The sequence below is a fragment of the Typopeltis vanoorti genome, chromosome 10, assembly GCF_054136105.1.
Source record: "Typopeltis vanoorti isolate ZY-2024b chromosome 10, IOZ_Tvanoo_1.0, whole genome shotgun sequence".
NCBI lineage: Eukaryota > Metazoa > Arthropoda > Arachnida > Uropygi > Thelyphonidae > Typopeltis > Typopeltis vanoorti.
This window is the reverse complement of record NC_143558.1, coordinates 60081855-60106616: the sequence shown is the minus strand read 5'-3', so window position 1 is coordinate 60106616 and position 24762 is coordinate 60081855. Positions and strand designations below refer to the sequence as shown.

At 34.6% G+C, this 24762-nt stretch overlaps 1 protein-coding gene across 1 annotated transcript in view; it reads left to right on the top strand.

Moving 5' to 3' along the window:
• The window catches only part of Sos (Son of sevenless guanine nucleotide exchange factor), a 429646-nt gene that overhangs the window by 70936 nt on the left and 333948 nt on the right, over positions 1 to 24762 (top strand). The window lies entirely within an intron of this gene.

Here is a 24762-nt window from a genome sequence, read left to right as displayed (position 1 = left end):
GGTACTGGCATAAACAAGAAGCATGTAAAAAAAAAAAAAAAAAAAGACTCATATAATGGCAATCAAATTCCAGTGTAAACAGTTTACTCATAATTTTATTAAGGATTGCTAGCTTAGGTAAAATAAAAGTGTAATTAGAAACAATAACAAATGGACCTCCATTATTCTTTTAACTCCAGTTTTTTCTTCCAAACTTTGGACTTGTATGTCTTTTTGCCACGATTGCTGGAGCTTTTCACTACTGCTGGGTATCATTTAACTTTTTTTACTTAATAAATATGTAGCACTTGTAGCACTTTATGCATGTTTATTATGCACCAAGGTTTGTTTCACTAATAACAATACAGGTATATCATTGCACTCATTTGCCCTTTGGCTTCACTATATAGTTGAATGAGAACCGACAGGAGATAGACATTGTGAGGTTCCATAAAACCTGCATAGACTGAGAATTGAGAATAGAATAGTAGAAAATTTCTAAAATACTTATTTCTTGATGAATCTTCCATTTTTGTTTCAGTAGAAATAAAATTTCCTTTGATATTTTTTTAATTAATTTTTTTTTTACATTTAAACTGAACCTGTGTTATTCTAAAGCAATCTGAATAGAAATATTGTAACCAAGGCATCCTCTGTATTATTTATTTTTTGAATTTTTTTTTTTTTTAATAAATTTGCCTTTTACAATGCTCAAAATTCTTCATATCAACACCTTTCAAAAATTTTATTGTAGCTCATTTTTAAATAAATAGTAAAACTGAAAATTTCTCTAAAAGTTAAAACTTACGAGAATGTGCTCATGATTAATTTTTGCTGTGAATTAGTGATACAGTTGTTTGAAGGTACCTGGCCAATATTTTCAGTTATACTAATTATATTTTAATGGATTGTTTATTAAGAAAAAGTTATAAAAGTGAAAAAGCACAATTAACTTAGCACGATTTTTAAGCAAACTGAACTTAAATACATTTTCGAGGGAATATATTTACATAGCCTGCTAAGAATGTGAAGAGCTCAGTAGAGCCTTTGACTCAACATCCAGTCCTTACCTCCTCCAAGGTGCACCCTGTGGTTAGGTGTTCACCAATGTAATGAATGAGCTCTCAATTCGGAGCTTTGTAAAAACATTAGGGCTCTTATTTAAGGGAGTGGCACCACAGGCAGTATAACATTCATTTATGTTGTAGAATCATATTGTACATGGCTTAAAATATGTGTATATTATGATTCTAAAACACACTCAAGTCAATACTGCTGGAGTGTCACTTAGTTAAATAAGATCACTTCTGTTATAGTTGAGAAGATCAGAAGAAATGAAAAAAAAAAAAAAAAAAACAATCTGAAAGTCAATTCAAATTGAAGATGGGCACTCTTAACATAAGAAGCATCATTGAAAGTGGTAGAAGCTTGCAATGAAATTACAGAAATACTTGAAAACATAATTGATATTATTAACAGAAAGAAGACCAAAGCATGTGAGATACTTCTTGCATAATGCATGTAAAATGATTTATTTAGAAAAGAGCAAATTACAAGTAGGAAGGAGTAACTATAGTATTCAACACTACATGCGTAGATAGCTTTCTTTAAAGCATGCAGTTTCAGTATGGCAATGTAAGTATATTTCAAAATTGTTAATTGGAAAAGGAGAATTATTGTTCCTTTGAGCCCACAAGCTACCAGTAATGAAAAAGTATTCCTTGAAGTATTAGAGATGGCAGCTGTAATTTCTCTTGATTTCTGTTTGGAGCATGGACTATTTACTGCCACCATGTTCCAATATAATGGGTTGTGTAAATTATCATGGAGAGAATACAGGAAATAGGCAAAGTCTTATTATGTTATTATTGATAGTATAATTATTAGAACTGGTTTAGGATACAACAGTACAAATATACAGAAGTTCAGAAATATCAAGTGACTACAACCTAGAATTGAGCATGATGAAAACAGTATTTCATGAAAAAGAAAAATGTATAGAAAAGTTCTAAAATGATCAGTGCTTGAGAAGTTTACAGATATGAATTCAGATATGCAAATATTATTGGGAAAAAAAACAAAGAGCAAAAATAAGAAAGTGACAATGTTGAAAAAATCTGATAAAAATACAGTCAGGAATAAATTTGAGGGAAGTGTCTACAAGAGTAGGACTTTATTGTGGATAAAAGAATTAGAGACAGTGCTAGAAAAGAACATAGCATGAGTTTCTGGCAAGTAATTCGGCATATGTCTATAGAGAATAAAAAAATACAAAAATTTATCAGATATGTGGGAAGGTGGTAGAGTAGATAATATTTGTTGAAAAAATGCTTGGATATGGAGGTATAAATGTTTCACAGTGACTATGCTGCATAATCAGACTGAATTTCAGAATTAAAGTACAGCTCTCACAGTACCTACCTAAATGAGAGAATTACACAGTAAGTTCCATGTTTGTTTCAGGTGAGATTTATGCAAGCATATCTGAGAGGAGGTTAAGAAACATTTGTAAAAGAGAAACAAAGGTGAGAATAGCTGTTTAAATTGGTTTTTCAGGACCAAATTTTATCTTGTGATAAACATTTGAGAAATTGTGTGAATATAACAAGGATGTATATTTAAGTTTCGTAGGTATGAAAAAAAAATCTGAAATGTGGAAAGACAGCTGCAGCAGAGTAGATGATACTCAATGAGAAGTGCTTAAATATTATTATTTTGTGACACCTCCAAGGATTCTGAAGACTTGTCGAGGGAGGACACCTACACTACAACTCTCAGTCTCCACCACTACATTGAACCTCTACTACCATCATCATCTACATCGCCATCTACTTATGATTGCATGTTTATCAGACGTTTTTGTTTGTAAATTGTGTGTGTTCTGAAGGGCCGATGTTTCTTGGAGAAAAATCCCTGCTGCCTCCATATGAGATCAGCTAACTCACCTTCAGTTGAAAAAATATGGAGGTATGAAAGTTTTATAGTTGTTACACTCCATAATTCAGAAGTCCTTGTTAGAAGGTTGAATTCCAGTTGACTGGAGTATAGAAATAAGAGAGAGCTCTACTCTCATCATCTGGATGAATCACATTATGAAGGATATTGGCATTAAACCTAATATTACAACTGGAGATATGCAACTCAGCAGTTTACTTTATATAGATGATGTTATACTCTAAACAAATCTGATACGAACCTTCAGGATTGAACTAAATTGAATAACTGCTATAAAAATGCAAACTATGAACATAGGCAAGGACAAAAGACATCAGCTGAATTCTCAATGAGGAAGATTTGTAGAACAAGTAAAATGCAAAATATTTCAGCTATTTAGGCACAATTTTTTTGCAAAGATGGAAAATTAAATATGCAAATAGACAACAGAATAACCATAGGAGGTATGTTAGGAAAAACATGGAGAAAAACAAGATCATTTCAGAACATGTAATTATCAGTACCAGATTTTCACTTTAAGACAATAGTTGAGAAGTAGTTTTTTGTAGATCTGGAAAAGGTGTATGATAAGGTTCTAAAAAAAAAAAAAAGATTCAAAATAGTACAGATATAAGGTGTAAGTGGGAAATTATATCAAGCAATAAATGATCTGTATTCAGTTATTGTAAGACAGCAGTTAGAATTGAAGGAGGTACAGGAAGCTGGTTAGATTTAAAATCAGGTTTTAGCCAAAGGTACATACTGTTATCTCCACTCTTATTCATCATCATAAAATTCATCCAATGTTATGTGGACATTATCAGGGAGACAGACTGTTAGCTACATTCAAAACATGAATAACAATAATAATTAGTCAAAATTGTGTATATTAGCTTATAAAAAAAAATAAAGAAAAATGAAGATATTAAAAAGGAATTGTCTTGATGGCAGCTGAAGTAGGGTATATGTGTATTACACTGTTAGAGTTAAAATGAACAATTGTAAACCTCTAAATATTTATGTATTTTCTCCTAAATAAAGTGACAAATAACTTATATATGAATGATTTATGACTAATTAATGTGATTCATGTTTTAAATGTAGTTAACGGTGCATCTCCTTGACGATGTCCATATAACATTGAATGAAATATTGGAGATCCTGAATGAAATGCTGTAATTTTTGTTACATGTGTAAACCATGAAATTTATTTAACTCAGTCTAGTGCACATGTTCCATTAAAACATATTTATCTATATGTATCACATCATCAAGGTAAGTGGCATTGGACCTGATATCAAAATTGAAGATGTTAATTTCAGATTTTTGCATTGTATGATGTTTCACTCTTAAATAAATTCAGTGCATATCTGCAGGATTCTTAATTAACTGCTGTAAAAAATTTGGTTTGAAAATCTGTAATAAAAAGAGAGATTATGAAAATAGACAGGAACATAGAAGACATTTATTTAAGCACAATTTTTAGTGAAGAAAGCAATTTAAATATGAAAATAGACAATGGAATGAGTAAAGCTGGTTTGGTATGGAGCCAACTGAATAAATTTAAAAGGAATAAGAGAAGTTAGTCAAAACACTAAATACATAAGACAGTGTTCTAACTAAATTTAACTTATGAGTCTGAGACTTGAGATCCCATGCATGAGAATTCTGAGAAAAATTAGTGGAGTGAAAAGATGGCATCAACAGCAGAATCATATAAAAAAAAAATGTAAAAGAATTTGACATTGATGTAGAAAGTTTTTTACCTTTGGTATATATTATGTTAAAGATACTAAGCAATTTTATAAGCTAGATTTTTAATCATTTTTCCCAATTAAGCAAACAGACAAGTTAGTCAAGTTTGCAGCTGCATGTCGTGCAACTCGTAAAGGTGGAGTAAGATCCGATCACTTTCCTTAGAATTTTACCCTAATGTGCAAAGCACATTTCCTTGTGGAGATGTATGATGCTATGCATTAAGCTAATGGTCACTACCCAGACCGGTTTCGACCTTTATTGAGGTCTTGTCAGTGGGAGCCAGACCTAAAAAATGCCACGGGTGTAGTAATACAGAGCTTATATAAATTTTACCTAAACAAGTTGCCATAAGGTGCTTTGACCTCATTAAATAAAAATCTCAGGATGAGAGTAAGATGTAGAAATTTTTTTACCTTGGGTATATATTATGTTAAAGATACCAAGCAATTTTATAAGCTAGGTTTTTAATCCGTTTTCCCAAGTAAGCAAACAGACAAGTAAGTCAAGTTTGTTGCACGTAGTGCAACACTAAGCAATTCGTTGTAAAGGTGGAGTAAGCTCCGATCACATTCCTTAGAATTTTCCCCTAATGCAAAGCACATTTCCTTGCAGAAATGTGCTTTGCATTTTTTGTTTCGACCTCAATAAAGGTCGAAACTGGTCTGGGTAGTGACCATTACCTTAATGCATAGCATCATAAATCCCCGAAAGGAAATGTGTTTTGCATCAGGGGAAAATTCTAAGGAAAGTGATCAGAGCTTACTCCACCTTTACAATGAGTTGCCTAGTTATTAAAAACAACACGTAAGTCCACAGTAATAACTTTGATTAATAAATAAGGTAGATATTTCGTACTAAAACTAATAGTACATCTTCAGTGTTACAAACAGATAGGAATAGAATACAAGTAATGAATATTCGGTGGATCACCTATTAAAATACTATGTTGTCACGAGCGAGGAAATGAAAGAAATTAATAAATAATTAATATTTAAGATAATTAGTTTTTTAATGATTACATAAAATAAAAGTCTCCCAGATCTTCGAGAGAGAGAGAGGCAATCATTTCAATTTAAATTCGGTCGGTGTAAAAAAACTTCACAACTTTCTTTAAAGAGGCATTCGTATTTGAACCTGCATCTGTGAAGGAGAATAGCTTTATCCCACTGGATATTATGGGTAGTGGTAATACTATGTTGTGCTAGTTTGCTTACAACAAACCTCAGAAGTCTGGGGTTGTTATAATCGATATAATATTGATTACAACATGATATTCTTTAATTCTTTTTTCCACAGAACGGCCAGTTTGTCCAAAATAAGAAACATCGCAGTTATAGTCTGGGGTTTGATTACAACAAACCCCAGACTTCTGAGGTTTGTTGTAATCAATATAATATTGATGTTCTTTAATTCTTTTTTTTCCTTCAGGACGGCCAGTTTGTCCAAAATAAGAATCATCACATTTACAAGGAATTTGGTAAATGCCAGCCAAAGACAGAGATGACAGTTTATCTTTTGTAGAAGGCAATAAGGAAGAAATTTTGTAGGTAGGAATATAAGTGGGAATCAATTGGTACTTTTTTAAAATTCTACCTATAGGTTCAGAGATTCCTGGAATGTAGGGGATTGGAACTCTGCGAACTGTTGAAGAAACCTTAGGTATTGGAACATAAGATTCAATTATCTGTTGGATTTGATTAGGTAGTAATTATTAGATACCATTAACTTTTTAACGATGGAAAGTTCTTGTTGTAAGATTTCTGGAGAAGAGCAAACTTTATATGCACTATTAATTAGAGATTTAAGAATTCCAAATTTTTGAGATGTGTGGTGAGCAGACTTTTTATGAATGTATCTGCCAGTAGATGTGGGCTTTCGAAAGACGCTTGTAGATAAGGTACCAGAAGAAGTTCGAGTAAGCAAGATGTTCAAAAATGATAAAGTACCAGAATTTTCCTTTTCCATGGTGAATTGGATATGAGGATGAAGGCTATTTATCTGTTGTAGAAAGGTGGAAAGCTTATCTTCAGTATGTGACCAAATGGCAAAAACATCATCGACATAATGATACCAAAGAGATGGTTGAGGGTGAATGGATGAAAACATAGTCTCTTCGAATTGTTTCAAAAAATCGTTAGCCAAAGGTGGAGACAAAGGACTACCCATGGCAGTACCTTTAACTTGTTTGTAGAACTTGTTTATCCAACTAAAATAACCTGAATGGATAACAAATTCGAAAATTTTTTGCGATATCTGGAGGGTAATCTTCATATAATAAATTGACTGTGTCGGCTAATGGAATATTGGTAAACAGAGATACAATGTCAAAACTGACTAACAATTCAGACTTTGATTTTTAAATCCTTGATTTTTTTCCAGGAAATCTGTTGAATTTTTATGTAGGATCTTGAATGTCCAGTGAGAGCACTTAAAGAACGAGACAAGACTTTTGCAATTCAGAGGATCAATACAATTCACGATTGGTCGTACTGGATAGCCTTCTTTATGGATTTTCGGGAGACCATATAGACAGGGAGATCTTCCAAAGTAGATACGTAATTTATCCACATAATTTGGGTCCCAACTGATGACCTCATCAAGTAATTTATTTAATTGTTTAATCTGTGAATTTGTAGGATTATGCATGATCTCTTTGTAGGTAATGTGTCTTCTAAAAGACTGGATACTTTTGTCTCATAGTCATTCTTATTCATGATTACAATAGCTTTTCCTTTATCAGCCTTAGAAATAGATATATTATTATCTCTTCTTAAAGAAGTTAGACCTTTGATTTCAGCATTTGATAAATTGCATGGAGGCAATTTGCTTTTAAATAACTAAGTAACAACTTCAAAACGAAGTTTATTAGGGCCGTCACTAGAAAGTCCAGACAGATTGCGTTCTATATTATGTAAAAAGTCAAGATACGGAATGCGTTTAGGAATAACTGCAAAATCAAGGCCTTTTGCCAAAGCACTGGACTCGGCATCGAATAAAGAACAATCGGAAATGTTAATCATCCATTTTTTAGTAGAAGTGATGTCAGAGATTAAGTTTTTCTTTTGTCTGTGATATAAAGAAAGTGCTCTTTAAGTGCTCTCACTGGACATTCAGGATCCTATATAAAAAATTCAACAGATTTCCTGGAAAAAATCAGAGAGTCTGAGTTGTTAGTCAGTTTTGACATTGTATCTCTGTTTACCAATATCCCATTAGCCGACACAGTCAATTTATTATATGAAGATTACCCACCAGATATTGCAAAAAATTTTCGAATTTGTTATCTATTCAGGTTATTTTAGTTGGAAAAACAAGTTCTACAAACAAGTTGAAGGTACTGCCATGGGTAGTCCTTTGTCTCCGCCTTTGGCTAATTATTTTTTGAAACAATTTGAAGAGACTATGTTTTCATCCATTCACCCTCAACCATCTCTTTGGTATCATTATGTCGATGATGTTTTTGCCATTTGGTCACATACTGAAGTTGAGCGTTCCACCTTTCTGCAACAGATAAATAGCCTTCGTCCTCGTATCCAATTCACCATGGAAAAGGAAAATTCTGGTATCATTTTTGGACATCCTGCTTACTCGAACTTCTTCTGGTACCTTATCTACAAGCGTCTTTCGAAAGCCCACATCTACTGGCAGATACATTCATAAAAAGTCTGCTCACCATACATCTCAAAAATTTGGCATTCTTAAATCTCTAATTAATAGTGCATATAAAGTTTGCTCTTCTCCAGAAATCTTACAACAAGAACTTTCCATCATTAAAAAGTTAATGGTATCTAATAATTACTACCTGATCAAATCCAACAGATAATCGAATCTTATGTTCCAATAGCTAAGGTTTCTTCAACAGTTCGCAGAGTTCTAATCCCCTACATTCCAGGAATCTCTGAACCTATAGGTAGAATTTTAAAAAAGTACCAATTGATTCCCACTTATATTCCTATCAACAAAATTTCTTCTTTATTGCCTTCTACAAAAGATAAACTGTCATCTGAGTCTTTGACTGGTGTTTACTAAATTCCTTGTGAATGCGATATTTCTTATTTTGGACAAACTGGCCGTTCTGTGGAAAAAAGAATTAAAGAACATCAATATTATATTGATTACAACAAACCTTAGAAGTCTGGTCTAGCACAACACAGTATTACCACTACCCATAATATCCAGTGGGATAAAGCTATTCTCCTTCACAGATGCAGGTTCAAATACGAATGCCTCTTTAAAGAAAGTTGTGAAGCTTTTTTACACCGACCGAATTTAAATTGAAATGATTGCCTCTCTCTCTCGAAGATCTGGGAGACTTTTATTTTATGTAATCATTAAAAAACTAATTATCTTAAATATTAATTATTTGTTAATTTCTTTCATTTCCTCGCTCGTGACAACATAGTATTTTAGTAGGTGATCCACCGAATATTCATTACTTGTATTCTATTCCTATCTGTTTGTAACACTGAAGATGTACTATTAGTTTTAGTATGAAATATGTATTATTTATTAATTAAAGTTATTACTGTGGACTTACATGTTGTTTTTAATAATTATACTATGCCACAGGTCCCTCTAAAAATATGAGTTGCCTAGTGTTGCACTACATGCAGCCGCAAACTTGACTTACTTGTCTGTTTCCTTACGTGTGAAAAATGATTAAAAACCTAGCTTTCTTTAACAGAATTTGACATTGTTAGCATAATCTCAGGTAGTAACGTCATGTAAAATATATCAGGAAATTGTTGCTGATGAGATTTGAAAATGGTATATGATTATCATATGCCTTTTCAAAAGCTGTTCAAAATGATATCATTTGGTAGGAAAATTCTACATATGTAAGATTTAAATATTACTATATATCTAGCAATATATAACTTCTGACTTAACTTGTAAGTCAGCAATTAGAATTGAGTGTAAAGGAAGACTTTTGATGTAAAATCATGTTAATTTCTTAACACATTTTCTGCAAGAAAGTTTACCAACGAATACCTAATTTTTTTCTTTTCTGTTATTATGCCTTAATGATGCTTGTTTAGAAAATTAAATTCTTATTAGTAAATTTTTGAGATGTGGCTATACAGAAGAATGCTAAAGATATCATGGACAGAAAAAATTACCAATGAAGATGTCTTAAAATCCATTTGCAAAGCTAAACATCTTGTACAAATAATCAAGAAACGAAAAACATCATATCTTGGACACATCATGAGAAACAGCAAATACCAACTTCTACAAACTATTTTGGTAGGAAGAATTGATGGCAAAGGAACTAGAGGAAGAAAAAGAATATCATGGTTTGACAACATCAAGACGTGGACAGGAAAGAGCAGTGCACAACTGCTCAGATTAGCACAAGAGCGCGGTTTGTTCGCCAAGATGGTCGCTGACCTTCGATAGAAGATAGCACAATAAGAAGAAGAAGATAAATGAATTATTTTTTCTAAAGAAAGTTGGTAGAGTTATCTTTGGAACACAAAAATAACTTCATTGAGTACAAAAATAAAATAAAAACCAGTTATTTTAGAAGTAACAACTCCCTAGTGACAGGTCAAGAAAAAAAATTTTTGCTTCTTTTTTTTCCACATATTGGTTTTCTTTTCTGCAGGAGGAATAGTATCTGGAAAATGATTCGCATTAAACCTAAAAGAAGTTTGATATTTCCAGGACAACCACAAATTTTTAATGATTTGTATTTTCCAGCAAGAAAGTGTTAGTTCTATTCTGAAATCAGTAGGCTTTTTTTGACTGCCTCATTTTCTTTTTAGAATGTACAAATTCTCCAAACAATATAAAAAAACATTTTCTCATTTAATTTAATAAAAAATATTTATTATTATCATTTCTTGTTATTATAATCAGCTACAATATGTGGGATGACAGCACTTTGTTCTTATTTCGACATTATTTTCTTCTGCAAGAAAGTAATGTTTATGATGAATGAAACTGTTGAAAGTAGTTGCATCATGTTTATCTTTCCATTTCAAATCACAAGGAAATAACTATAACTGACAACTCTACCCTGAATAGTTTCACACCCATGTCCCACCCATGCATCTGCCACACATCATGCCACCTATGCACCACTCATCCAGTAAGAATCTAAATTCTATCTTCATTAAGCCATGCTGAAAACATAAAATAAATGAATGGGAATGGCAATTTGAGTATTTTAGTTTATATTTTTGCAATTAGGACAAAATATGACACATGAGTAAATTTGAGGAAGTTATTTTTTGATCTTATGGGCATATCCAATTATTATTTATATGGGTACTTCATGGAGTCAGAAGACTCATCACGGGAGATCCACACTCTCCATTAACACAATACCTATCAGTTATCTTATAAAACTTATTCACTGTTGGAGCACTCACAACCACCTCTGTCAATCCATTCCACTCATTCACCACTCTCCAAGTAAAGAACTTAGTCTGCACACTCTTTGACAACTTCTGAGCGTGACCCTTGTTTTTCTCCTACTCTCCATGTATGAAAAAATTTGTGTTAATCTTATAGAATCTGTTTAGTAACTTATAAGTTTTATCATATTCCATCTCCTCTGCCTGTCAGCTAAACCCTGCAACCCACACACCTTCAGTCTGTCTAGATAGGGAACATTCCACAGACCTGATATGAGTTTCGTCACTGATCTCTAATCCTCTCCACCACTTTCTGGTCCCCTAGAAATGCAGGTGACCAAATCTATCAACTTGTGGCCAAATCATGGCTTTATAAATAGGGATAATAGCTTCTCTATCTTTACTTGTCAATGTGTTCTTCATCATCCAAGTAATCCTCTGAGCTATTTTGCCAACTCTTGCAATATGTTCTCAGAATTTCATATCTCTATCCACCATTACCCTCAGATCCCTAACCTCATCAATTTCCTGTAATCTAGTACCATTAACCCTTTAATTCTAAAGTACATTACCTTATATTTTACATTAAATTGACAATTGTTCTTTGCCCACCCTGTCAGTTTATTTAAGTCATCCTGCAAGATATCTATGTCACTTTTATCATTGCCTTTCCCAGTTTTGCATCATCACCAAACAACTGAATACCCCCCCCCCCTTCAAATCTTCTGCTATATCATTAACGAAAAAATTAAAAAGTAGTGGTTCTAGTACAGAGCTCTGGGGGACTCCACTAGTTATCCTCATTCGTCTTGATTCCACTCCACCATACACCACCTGCTGATGTCCATCAGCCACACTCCCATCCAAGCCACTAATCTCATATCCATACTCATTTGCTCTGATTACATAATAATTTTCAACTTGGTATTCTGTCAAACACCTTTGCTAAGTCCAGCAGTATGTATCATAGTGTAGTCATTTCCTTTATCCAGATCTGCTGTCACCTTATTGTAAAATGTGAATAAATCACTAAGGCAGGACCTTCCTTTTATGAAGCCATGTTGTCTCCTGTGTTGTGTCATATTCCTATCCACTCATTCCAGAATTTCACTTTTAACCAACTTTTTCAATACTTAATATATTCAGGTAAATTTGTTAAACAGTTAATGAAAGGGTGCATGGCTGTTATTCATAATCTGTGGATTGTATCATCAAGGAAAGTGGTATTAAATCAATTTTGATATCAATCTTGAGTTTTATAAAAATCAATGATACCAATTTCTTTGCTTTATTCAGATGATGTTATACCATGAAATAAACCCACTATCAGTCTTTAGGAATCTTCACCTAAATTGAATAATAGGTGTATTAGATTTGGTATGAAAATCAACAATAAAAAGACAAACTGAAAATAGCAAGCATGTGGAAAAATGGTATCAGTACTAAACTTATAAACAAGCCACACACTTTAACCATTTTAGATAATTTTTAGAGAAGGCAAATTAAATATAGTATTAATATATAATATGGTAGCAAAGCTGGTAGAAATATATGGAATAAGTGAGAAAGTGTACAAGCACCAAAGTAGCAATAAAAATAATGATCAACCCACTTTTTAGTTAGGGATTTGAAAGTGTGGTTGGAAATAGTTGACCAAAGTCTAGATGTTAGTGATGGTGGGCAATAGATGCTATTGGTATAGATGATGGTAGTGGCAGTTTGGAGGTGGAGAAGTTGTCGAGTAGATGCCCTCACTCGATGAGTCTTTGGACCTCTTTAGAGATGTCTTACAATAGTAATAGTTATTCCTCAGCTAGACTTGATGGAAGAACCATATTATAAATGAAGATTCAGAAGATAACTTAACATACTATCATCCAAGAGCGTGTTAGCACTAGTAGTTGTAAGGTAGTATAGACACTTAAACAGAATGGGAGAGGAAAGGTTTAGCAAAATAAGCATGTGATATCAGGTTGTTAAGAGAAAATAAAGATCTAAGCAAATTGAAGCAGTTAGCAATAGCATAGAATACTGAAATTTAAGAGCTTGATAGTATTGGGCACCTAACAGATAACAATGAATTTGGAAGAATATTGTGTTGATGGGAAGCAGATTTCTGTTTGACTTTCCACTTTTCAGCTTTCTGATGTTTTTTTTTTATACCCTGAGTTATCATGATCTCTTGATTGTATGTCTTGAGTATTTTCTTCCACTGTTCTGTCACTGCTTATATCATTTAGTAATCTTTTAAAATAATTACGACAGACACCTGGATTTATTTCTTTAATTTTATATATCACTTTTATTATCAAGCTAATAATGAAATTTTATAGTACTGTTGTAGTTGTAACTTGTTGTAACCTGTTGGGAGTACTTATCAAGAATTTTTGATATACAGTAAGTTATTAAATTATTATTACGGGTGACTCCAAGGAGTCCTTAGACTCATCGACGGAGGCCCTAAACATCATGTCCATCACATTTATTCGATATTCACACAGTATCTAGCATACTTTGCTTGTACTCATTCACTGTCATAGCCCACAACAGACTCTGGCAGCTTATTCCACTCGTTCACCACTCTAAAAGTAAAAAACCCAGCTCTAACACCCTTACTAACCACACTCTTGACCAACTTCCATGGATATCCCCTAGTCCTCCCACCACCAGTCCTATTCTCAAAAATATCCTCTGAATTAATCCTATAGAAACCCTTCAGCAATTTGAATGTATCAATCATATCTCCCCTTTTCCGCCTATCAACCAATTTCTTCAACCCACAAATCTGCAACCTCTTTTCATAAGGTTCATCCCATAGACCTGCTATCATCTTAGTCACTCGCCTCTGGATCCTCTCAACTTCCTCCCCATCAAGAAGAAACCTAGGTGATCAGATCTGCGCACAGTAGTCGAGATAGGGGTCTTATCAAGGCTCGATACAAGGGAACAATAACTTGCTTGTCTCTGCATTGTTAAAGTGTTTTTCAGCAACCAAATGATTTGATGAACTGATTTAGCCACTTTTGCAATGTGTCCCCCTAAACTTCAACTCCCTATCCACCAACACTCCCAAGTCCCTGGCCTCATCAATCTTCTGGAGTACAGTTCCACCATTGTGATATACTGCTGCTAATCTTTTCACTCCAAAATACATAACCTTACATTTTGCCACATTAAATTGACATCCATTCTCCTTGGCCCAGTTCTCCAATCTATCCAAATCATCCTGCAAAATTTTGACATCTGCATTCACTATTGCCCTACCCAACTTTGCATCATCATCAGCAAACAAATGAACCATTCCTCTCTCAGTTCCTTCCCTATATCATTAATGAACAAATTAACGATATAGGGAAGGAACTGAGAGAGGTCCAAGAACAGAACCCTGAGTCACACCACTAGTCACAGGTCGTCTTTTGGACTCTACTCCTGAGTAAATTATTCTCTGGTATCTCTCCATCAACCACCCTCCTATCCATCTCTCCAACCCTATATATCCATTCCCATATGTTGCAGTTTACGGATTAGAATTCCATGTGGTATCCTGTCAAAGGCCTTAGCCAGGTCCAGCAGTATCACTGTAAACCCATTACCCTTATCCAGTTCGGCCGTCACTGTGTTATAAAACCTGAGCAAGTTACTGAGGCATGATCTACCCTTCACAAAACTATGCTGTCCCCCATACAGTATCTCATTTTCATCAATCCATTCCTGTATTTTTCCCTTGACTACTTTCTCCAAGACTTTGACAACGACTTCTGATATGCTGATCGGTCGGTAATTTGCAACAGTAGTCCTGGATCTTCCTTTATGCAGTGGAAGTATTTTCCCCTCTTTCCACCCCTTCGGGACTAAACCAGATCCGAGACTCAGATTAAATAATAAGGTCAAGGGCACTGACAATTCTTTAGCTGCTTCACGTAAGACCTGTGCTGATATACCATCCAATCCCACAGATGTATTCACATTAAAGTTCTGTCATAGACTATTCACCTCCATTTCATTCACCACAATTCCCATATAAACTAATGGTTCTTCATTCCTTCAATGTCACCACCAGGATGATATACTCTTGCAAAGTGCTCACTCAGTAATTCCACTATATCGACTGATTCAATGACCTCCCTACCATCGGCATTCCTTAAAATCATTCTGCTGTGTACAGTTTTTTCTTTTACTTGCAGCATATTGAAAGAACTGTTTGGGATTCTCTTTAGCTTGCATGGCTAATTTCCTTTCATAATCCGCTTTTGCTTCTCTTACCACACTTGTTACTCTTCTGGCTTGTGCTTTATACCAGTCATCTGCCTGCAGGTCACCTTTCTTCTTAAATTCCTTCCACAGTTTTCTTTTTTTGCAGCTCAAGTTTAATGGTGTTATTCATCCATTTAACCCCTACTTGATTTACCATTCGGACTCTAGGTATACAGTCAGCCATAACCTCATGCAAATGCACCTTGATCACTTCCCATGCCCTATCAACATCCAGTTTTATATGCCATGGCACTGAACCAAGCAATCTCCTAAGCTTGTCATACTTGCCAGCATAGTATTTCCACATGAACCCTGTCTTAATCAAAAATTTCACATATTTAGCCAACTCCCAGGTCAAGATCTTATGATCACTCTCACCAATAGGTGGCAACATGGTCATATTCATTACAGTCAAATTCTCAGATGCTATTACTAGGTCAAGCACTCCTGAACCCTCTAGTATTTTCCATGACATGCTCTCTCAGACAGTTATCCCTTAGTAACTGAATAAAATTCAGTTCCTTCCCCACATGTGTCCTCTCCTCCTTCCAATCAATGTTACCATAGTTGAAATCCCCCATAATAATTATCCTTCTTCCACTGATTTCATCAATTTGTCTATGCATACTATCTCCACCATCTATTCCATCACCTGGTCTATAGCAGCACCCAACTGTACATTTTGTTCCGTTAGTCTCAATCTCACACCAAATAGCCTCAAATGAACTCTTTTCACTATCCTGCTATACAACTTCTGTTCTCCTTGGCTGCAGTTCATAAGCTGTCATCAATAACACTTCCCCCCCCCCATTTTATTCTCCATTTCCCTCCTGAACACACTATACCCTACATTCTATCCCACTAACTATATCGCCAATAACCTGTGGCCAGGAAGAGCCAACCAAGGCCCAAAAATTCTTCCTTCTTGTTCCTAATACTCCTGGCATTAGTATACATGAAATGCAGTGGTCCATTTGTCCCACCCCTATCTTGATGCATTATACTAACTATCCCATTCTGATTTCCTGTCCTTCGTACTGGCTCGGGCTCATTATATATACATTCTTACACTTAACTGCCTCACTGATGTCTGTATATCCACTTCCTCCCCTCCTTAATAGTTCTAGTTTCCCTGATTTTGCACATCCACTCTCACTTCACTCAGCAACACTTTTCCAGTCTTCGCACACGAAATCCATTCCTATGTAAGCCATCCATCTTGTACAAATCCTTTTGCCCATCAAACTCACTCTCTACGTCCACAAACTCCACACCGTCTGCATAACTTGCGCATAAAGTCATTTGCGATTATGGCTCTCCTTCTAAACTCCTCTCTGTCATACTGCAGCAGCAGACTCACTATTCTAACTCTATCACTCTTTTCTTTTGCTACCGCTAATAATTCCTTTAAGTCCTCTCTCATATCAAATTTATCTCCTTTCAAATCATTCATTCCAGCTACGACTATCATTTCAGGGAAGCATGTGGTGATTTGTCTTAATGGTGGTTAAAAAAAACCTGAACATCATTGCTGATTAAAGAAGTTAAACAGGTAGTCCTGTAAGCAAATTCATGATGAATAAATCAAATACATTAAGTTATGTTTTTCAAGAAAAGTAATTTTCAAAAGAGGAACTAAGCCTTCAAGATGCAGTGGAAAAAATCCCCAAAAAACTTGATTCATTCAGGGAAGCATGTGGTGATTTGTCTTAATGGTGGTTAAAAAAACCTGAACATCATTGCTGATTCAAGTAATTACAGGTAGTAGTGTAAGCAAATTCATAATGAATAGTTCCTGGCAACTAAATCGCCATTTGTTCTCATAAAACACATAGTGCAATGTAAGAATGTGCATTATACGAAAAATCAGCTGAACCTATCTTCCCTGATATGTATTTCCTCAATTTCCTGATATGTACCTTCAAGGAATGTTCAGCACTGCATGATTAGCTTTACATTATTATTATTCTCCTACCAACAATATTCCTTCAAATTAGTCTATTACTTGTTAGCACTCCAATATTGGATTGGATTGGAGACTGGCTATCTGATAGGTATCAACAAGTTGTGTATGGGGGTGTGATATCCAGGAAAAGGAAAGTCACTAGTGGAGTGCCTCAGGGGTCTGTTTTAGGGCCATTACTATTGAACTTGTATATTAATGATATTGGCGAAGATTTGGATGGAGATATTCAGTTGTTTGAAGATGATGCAAAGTTGGGACGAACCATAAAGAGTAGTGAAGATGTTGTGGCCTTGCAAGAAGACTTGAATAAATTGAGTGATTGGGCAAGAAAATGGGGATGTGAGTTTAATATTGCAAAATGTAAGGTTTTAAAATTTGGAAAACAAAGATGGGATGTAGAATTTATGCTTGGTGAGAATATATTGTTGGAGGTAGAGGAAATAAGAGATCTGGGGGTGATAGTGGATAAGGATCTAAAATTTAGGGGACACATCACCAAAATTGTGAAGACAACACAAAGACTTCTGGGAATGATGTGGAGGACACTGACGTGTAGAAGTAGGGAAATTCTTGTTCCATTGTATAAGGCTTTGATTAGGCCACACATGGACTATTGTGCCCAGATTTGGTCACCAGGTTTTCAGAAGGAAGAAGAGATGTTGGAAAGGGTCCAAAGGCAACTGACTAAGGTAGTTTCTGACCTCTGGAATGTTGAGTATGAGGAAAGATTGAGAAGATGTAATTTGCAGAGTCTGGTGGAGAGAAGGAAGAGGGGAGATATGATAGAGACCTACAAGTTGGTAAGGGAGTTGTTATAAAATCAGTGGTGGAGTGGTTCTACAGAGAATAGTGGGAGATCAGGGGAGAACCAGAGGTCATCCCTAGAAACTGTATAAAGAGGGAGTGAGAGACAGGTTTTTTCGTGCAGAGTTGTGAATGATTGGAATGCCTTGTCTGAGAGTGTGGTGTCTGCAAGGAGTTTGAGTGTGTTTAAGACACAGTATGATGAGATGTGTGTGTGTGATAAAAGGACCTCCCAGATGAGTCTTTGACTCCATGAGGTCTTGGGAAATAATAATAATAATAATAATATTGTTATAACTTTTCATGCTTTTAAGGCATTTCTAACTGAATTAATCCATCTAGACTTGGATCTTCCTCTGGGTTGCTTTTTTGCTATCTTGGCATCAAACACCCCACTTTGTGTTTCTTCTCCCATGCTGTTTAAATGACCATACCACCTTGGATTAGCACTGCTAACATAATTTTGAATGCTAACAATATTGAGTTCCTTTCTAATATATTCCTTTTTATTAGGATTCTGTTAATGATGTTCACTAATCTAATTTTTCTCATAACTCTCATATCTCTGGTCTCTAATCTTTGATCAAGTGCTTTGTTATTAAACTCACAGACCCACAACTCAAAACTGGTTTGAATATTGTCTTGTATACTGCTAGTTTGGTGTTTTCGCTGATTTCACTCTTATTCCATATGCATTTATTCAACTGGCTTTCCACCATGTCAGCTTTGCTTATTCTGTTGTGTATTTCCAAATTTAATTTGCCATCTTCATTAAAAACTGCACCTAAATAGCTGAAATATTTACTTGTTCTATAAGTTGCTATTTGAGAATGCTTCTGAAGTTTTCCATGTTCTTGTCCATTTTCATAGTTTTGGTCTTTATATTGCTGATTTTCATGCCAAATTTGTTATAGCCATTATTCATTTTAGGAGGACATCATTACCTGCATAAAACAAAGAGCTAAGTTTGATATCTCTGATTCTGATACCAGGTTTAATGCCACTTTCTTTCATAATGTCATCCGTATAGATCATGAATAAGAGTGGCAGTGCTGTGCATTCTTGACTTACACCTGATTTCATATCAAACCACCTTCCAATATTTCCTTTAGTTCTAACTGCATATACAGCTTAAATATAGACTATATACTGCTCTGTATAATGTTCCATTTACCATATAATTGTAGAGTTTTGAAAAACTTTTCTCTGGACACCTTGTGTGCCTTTTCCATATCTACAAAACTCAAATACAGATCCTTGTCATATTCCCAAAATTTCTCAGTCTTTTAATGTCAAAATTTGATCTTGACAGTGTCTATTTGGCCTGAACCCAGCTTGTTCTTCTGCAAGTTTTGCTTCCAAAATTTTTCTCAACCGCTTTTCAAGTATGCATTCATAAATCTTACCTGGAACGCTTAATAGAGAAATGCCTCCATTACTCTCGCATTCATCTTTATTCCTTTTTATAGATGAGAACTATGAGAGAGTTATACTCTCTCATAGTTCTAGATCTTCAACAAGGATTTTCTTTTTCCATTTTCTTTGTCAGAGGCCTTGTCTAATGACTTAAAAAAATCCCATTTCTTTTTCAGCAGAACCTTCTGTGCGACTATAGACATAAATAAGTTTCATTGTCTATTTTCCCATTTTGAAGCTTTCTCACATAACTTTACTTGAAATTGCCTTTCAGTCAAGAAGTTTATCTTCTTGTTTGATGTTGAATATTATTATTACTCCTTCCTTTTCTTGATTGTTATTATCTGAATATAACATCCTGTTCTTATAAGTTAGTAAGATCTCACCTGTTTTTGTCTTCTTTGTCTCAGTCATGCTAGTTATGCCCATGTGGTACTTTTTCAGTTCTTCTGCAAGTTTGATGTCCTTTCCATTAATCTTTCTGTTGATGGTTCCTTTCTTCATTTCTTCTGATGCTGGGTTTATTCTTCTAAATGTTGATTTTAGTTTGTTCAAGTAGCTGACTTTTCATTGTTCACCCTTGTTTCCTGAAAAAAAAAAAAAAAAAAAGAGGTTTGTTTAACCAGATGCTGCCCCAGCCAGCATGAAATCTCATCTTGTTGCCTGCATGTGTATTTGTGGTTTAAGCTGATAGCGAGTACAGTTTGGTCAGTTAAGGTCCCAAATTGCCAACCCATTCTCATTTGTTCAGTACCTAGTGGATACCTACTAGTGGGACGCACCACGTGAAGATGAGGATTGGACATTAGGCCAGAAGCCCCAGTCAGTTCATACTTCTTAAAAGTGATGTGGAGGTCCCCTCCCAGTTATTTTACTTTGATCTTTAAGCAATGCTTTTTTTTTTTTTTTTTTTGGAGAATATATATATAATAAACATGCAATTGAACATGGAAATTGAATGGTCATCACCTGACATCCTAAACTATCAATAAAATTTAAACCATTAGGGAAGAGAAGGCCTGAAAAGAGGATATTAGATTGAAAATGTGACCAAAACAGATCAGTTTATGTCTGTATTTAACATTAGGATGATGAAGTCGATTAAATAGCAATGTGTTCTGGAAACTATTGAAATAGCTGAGAAACAGTACTATAAAAGGAATTGATTAAATGAAGTTGATGTAAAAACAAGATATGGTTATCTTGGATGTCTGAGTTAATTAGATAAATTTAATGAAACCAGCATTGATAGAACAGTGGTTAAAAAATGTCACGAGGAGGAACATAATTGTCAGTATGGTGGATGTAGGAAAAAAAAACTGTTGAAATAATGATGTTCAGCTAGAAATGGTTATACATGGGTAGAAAATGTTAATGTCTGCATTGCATATTTCACAAGGCTTGGTCAGACGATTGGAATCAAGATCATTAAAGTTAAGCTCTCATTGTGAAAAAGGAAAATGTAAGAATTAATGAAACATTCAGCAGGTAAAATTTCCTTGCTGAAAGTTCAGTAAGATTTTTGCAAACATACTTGAGGACAGGCTGAGAAACAATATGTCATTGAAATTTAAGGAAAAACAAGCTGATGTAGTTTTAACTGGGGATTCTCACAGCTAGATTATTACTCTAAGACAGATATTTCAGAAATCTTGATAATATAACAAGGATCCATATTTAAGTTCTGTTGATCTGGAAAAGACACACACACACACACACACACACACACATATATATATATGAAAGAATGATCATTAACTCGGTTAACATACATATTTCTATAAAGAATTGAATGACTAGAAACAAAATTTAAGTAAAAAGGTTTTAATATAAAAACACGACTAGTTTCGGCTTGTATCAGCCTTTATCAGGTGACATTATAAAAGAAAGAAAAAACACTAAAACACTGAAGCTTAAATAAACTATGAACATCATAGAGAGTCTCTATAAATAATTGACATTAAATCGTCATGGTGTATTTAAAGCTGTTCTTTCTTTAGTTGTATTGTTGGGAAAGTGTGCTAGTAGCATCTCGTGAACGCCAGTACATGATTTCAGCTGAATGACAATCTGGGAGATTGTAGCTCAAGTTATTATTTAGATGAATAGGATTGAAGATGATTTCTCTGTATTCCATGATTTTTCTCTAGTTCATCATTGCAATGGAAGATGTTAGTAGATTTTTCCCAGCAGACTTTGTGACTTTGGTTTTAATCATTAGGATTAGCCGAGAAAAGGATATGACTTGATAATGCACTGGCCCGCTGTCTCTTGTAAGTAATGTCCCTCATGTGTTCTTCCATACGCAATTCGACATAAGCTACGTAATAAGTTTCTTAATAAGCCACCCAAAACCTTGTCATCATCAACTCCAATACCCTGGTGTATATAAAATATTGTGTGATTGTGATATTCCTTATTTTGGGCAGACAGACAAATCTGTCAAATTGCGTACGGAAGAACACATGAGGGACATTACATACAAGAGACAGCGAGCCAGTGCATTATCAAGTCATATCCTTTTCTCGGCTAATCCTAATGATGATAACCAAAGTCACAAAGTCTGCTGGGAAGCAGACTTTGTGAATATATATATATATATTCACAAAGAAGAATAAAGAAGTATATATATATTATAGTATCAAGATAAGTGGCAGTTAAACCTTATATTATTATTCTTATGAATGTACCTTCAAGGAGCAAACTAGTCATAAGAACACACACAATTAACAGACATAATCCATTGGTCTCATAGCCTGAGTTGGATTGGCCATAAATCCAAAATAACCAACTAACTTTCAAGGACTCATCAATGGAGAGCTCATTTATACATATACACTGCTTAGAAAGAAATCAAAAAAGTGCAAAAAATTTCAGTTAATCTAATCCTACTTGTTGCAGGCAGAGTATTATTAGGTTCACTTTGCATCATTGAAGTAATATTGTTCGGCCTGAAGGTATTGCATATCAGCTACATTACATTCCTTGTCACTGATGTAGATGTTAAACAATGAGTGCTCAGGTACAGAATCCTGTGGTGCCCTACTGGTCACCCTCTTCTATATAGACTCAGTACCATGATTCATTTTACTAAATTATGGAGAGAACTACCATTATTATTATTACACCCTCCATGGAGTTGACAGACTTATAGTGGGAGGTTAATTCAACTGACAACATATTTATCATGTAGAATCTTAAAATCCTTAGCACTCCTTGCATTAACAACACATTCTGGTAATGCATTCCATTCACTGACAATTCTCCATGTAAAAAATTTACTCTTCACACTCTTCTTCACCACACTTTTACATTACTTCCAGGAATGACCTCTGGTTCTTCCCCTCTCACCTTCTGCTCTTTTTATAATCCCCTCTGGATTAATCTGATAAAATCCTCTCACTACCTTAAACGTCTATCATATCACCTCTCTTCCTCCCATAGCCAGCATTCCAAACTCCTGATATTGTTTTAGTCACTCATCTCTGGACTCTCTCCAATGTTCCCACATCGCATTGAAAACCAGTGGCACAACCACTTCCTTATCCCTACATGTGAGAGTACTTCTTATCATAGCAGCACTATGATGTGCAACCGTAGCAATATGCCCTCTAAACTTCAGTCAACTGTCAACCATCACTCCCAGATCTCTAATCTCATTCACTTCCTGCAGTACAGTACCATCGAATTTCTGAAGGGAATTAACATCAGCAGTGCTACTTATAAATCTTCCCACCTTTGCATCATCAGCAAATAACTGAAGACCCATATATCATGTCAGTCCACATGATATATCGTTTACAAACAAGTTAAACAGCAGACACCCAAGAACAGAATACTGGTTATTCTTCTTTTTTGATTCATATTCTTCATCATATACAACTTGCTGGTATCATTCAGAGTTAATCTCTACTCCATCTAATCAATATATTGTCTATTCCCATCCTCTGCATCTTGTACACCACGTTATAGTAATAACATTCAGTTTAATATGAACCAAAATAATCATCCAATGTTTTGATGTTCATATCAAGGTCATCATCTGGAATACGCACACACAACATATACACAAAGAAACAAGCTCCATTACAATGTTTCATAGTATGCACATTGTGATGTGCATAGTATGTTAAAGTCAAAGTAATTTGACCAACTATTAATGCTACTTTCCTGACCTCTGGTGAAAAAAAACTACTGCATCAAAGCTAAATCTGTTAATAATTTTCATTATTTTTTTTTTTTTTTTTGCAAAACAGATAACAGGACTCTAGCTTTGAGGTAGTAGAGATTTTTATTTTATTTTATTTATTTATTCATTATTTTTTTTTTTTTTAACACTAGTAGTGTAGCTTGTTTCTTTGTGCATATGTGTATAATCCTGATGATGATCTCAATATGGTTCATATTAAACCAAAGTTATTATTATAACATGGTAGCTGTCCTCCATAATATATTTAAAATGAATACTGATCACCATGTATGAAAGAAAGGATTCAGTACCACAATGCATCACTTTGTGATACCTATTTGTGGGCCACTCTCCAATCTGTATCACAAATTTATTTTGTATACTCATCCCTTTGAGTTATGTATGACCTTTAAAGTGGAATTCTATCAGATATCTTAGCGAAATTATTATGGTATAATTATTTGCCATATTCATCTTTACTGTTACTCATGTTGTAGAACATGAGCAGATTGCTAAAGCAAGATCCTACCTTTAACAAAGCCATCCTGACCTCTATAGAGAATCTGTGTTCTCTACCCATCTTTGGATGTGGTTCTGACCAGCCTTTCCAGTAACTTGATAACTGCATCAGAGGTACTAATAGGTCTGTAATTCACTGCATCAATTTTAACTCTATCCTTATATAATGGATATTGTATTCTCCTTTCATTCATTGGGAATCATGCATGTTTTGTAACTTAAGCTAAACAATTAGGTTAGGGGCATTGCCTGCATGGTTTGACAGAATATGCACCTTACTAATGTGAACACTTAAAAATGTTGGAAGTTCTTCCACTTGGTTATACTATAAATTAAAGATGCCAAGAAATTGTATTATTGGTTTAATCCTTTATCCAAGTGTAAGCAAACAAAGTTTGTGCCTGAACTAATTTCAGGACTGGGCAACTCATATATAGAAGCTAATGACTTCACATCACTTGCCTTTGTATCCCATGATGCAAAGCACATATCCTTATTGACATGTATAATGCTATGCATTTGACCTTTATTGAGGTCTCATTGGTTGGAGCCAGACCCAGAAGTTATACCAAGGTTGAAGT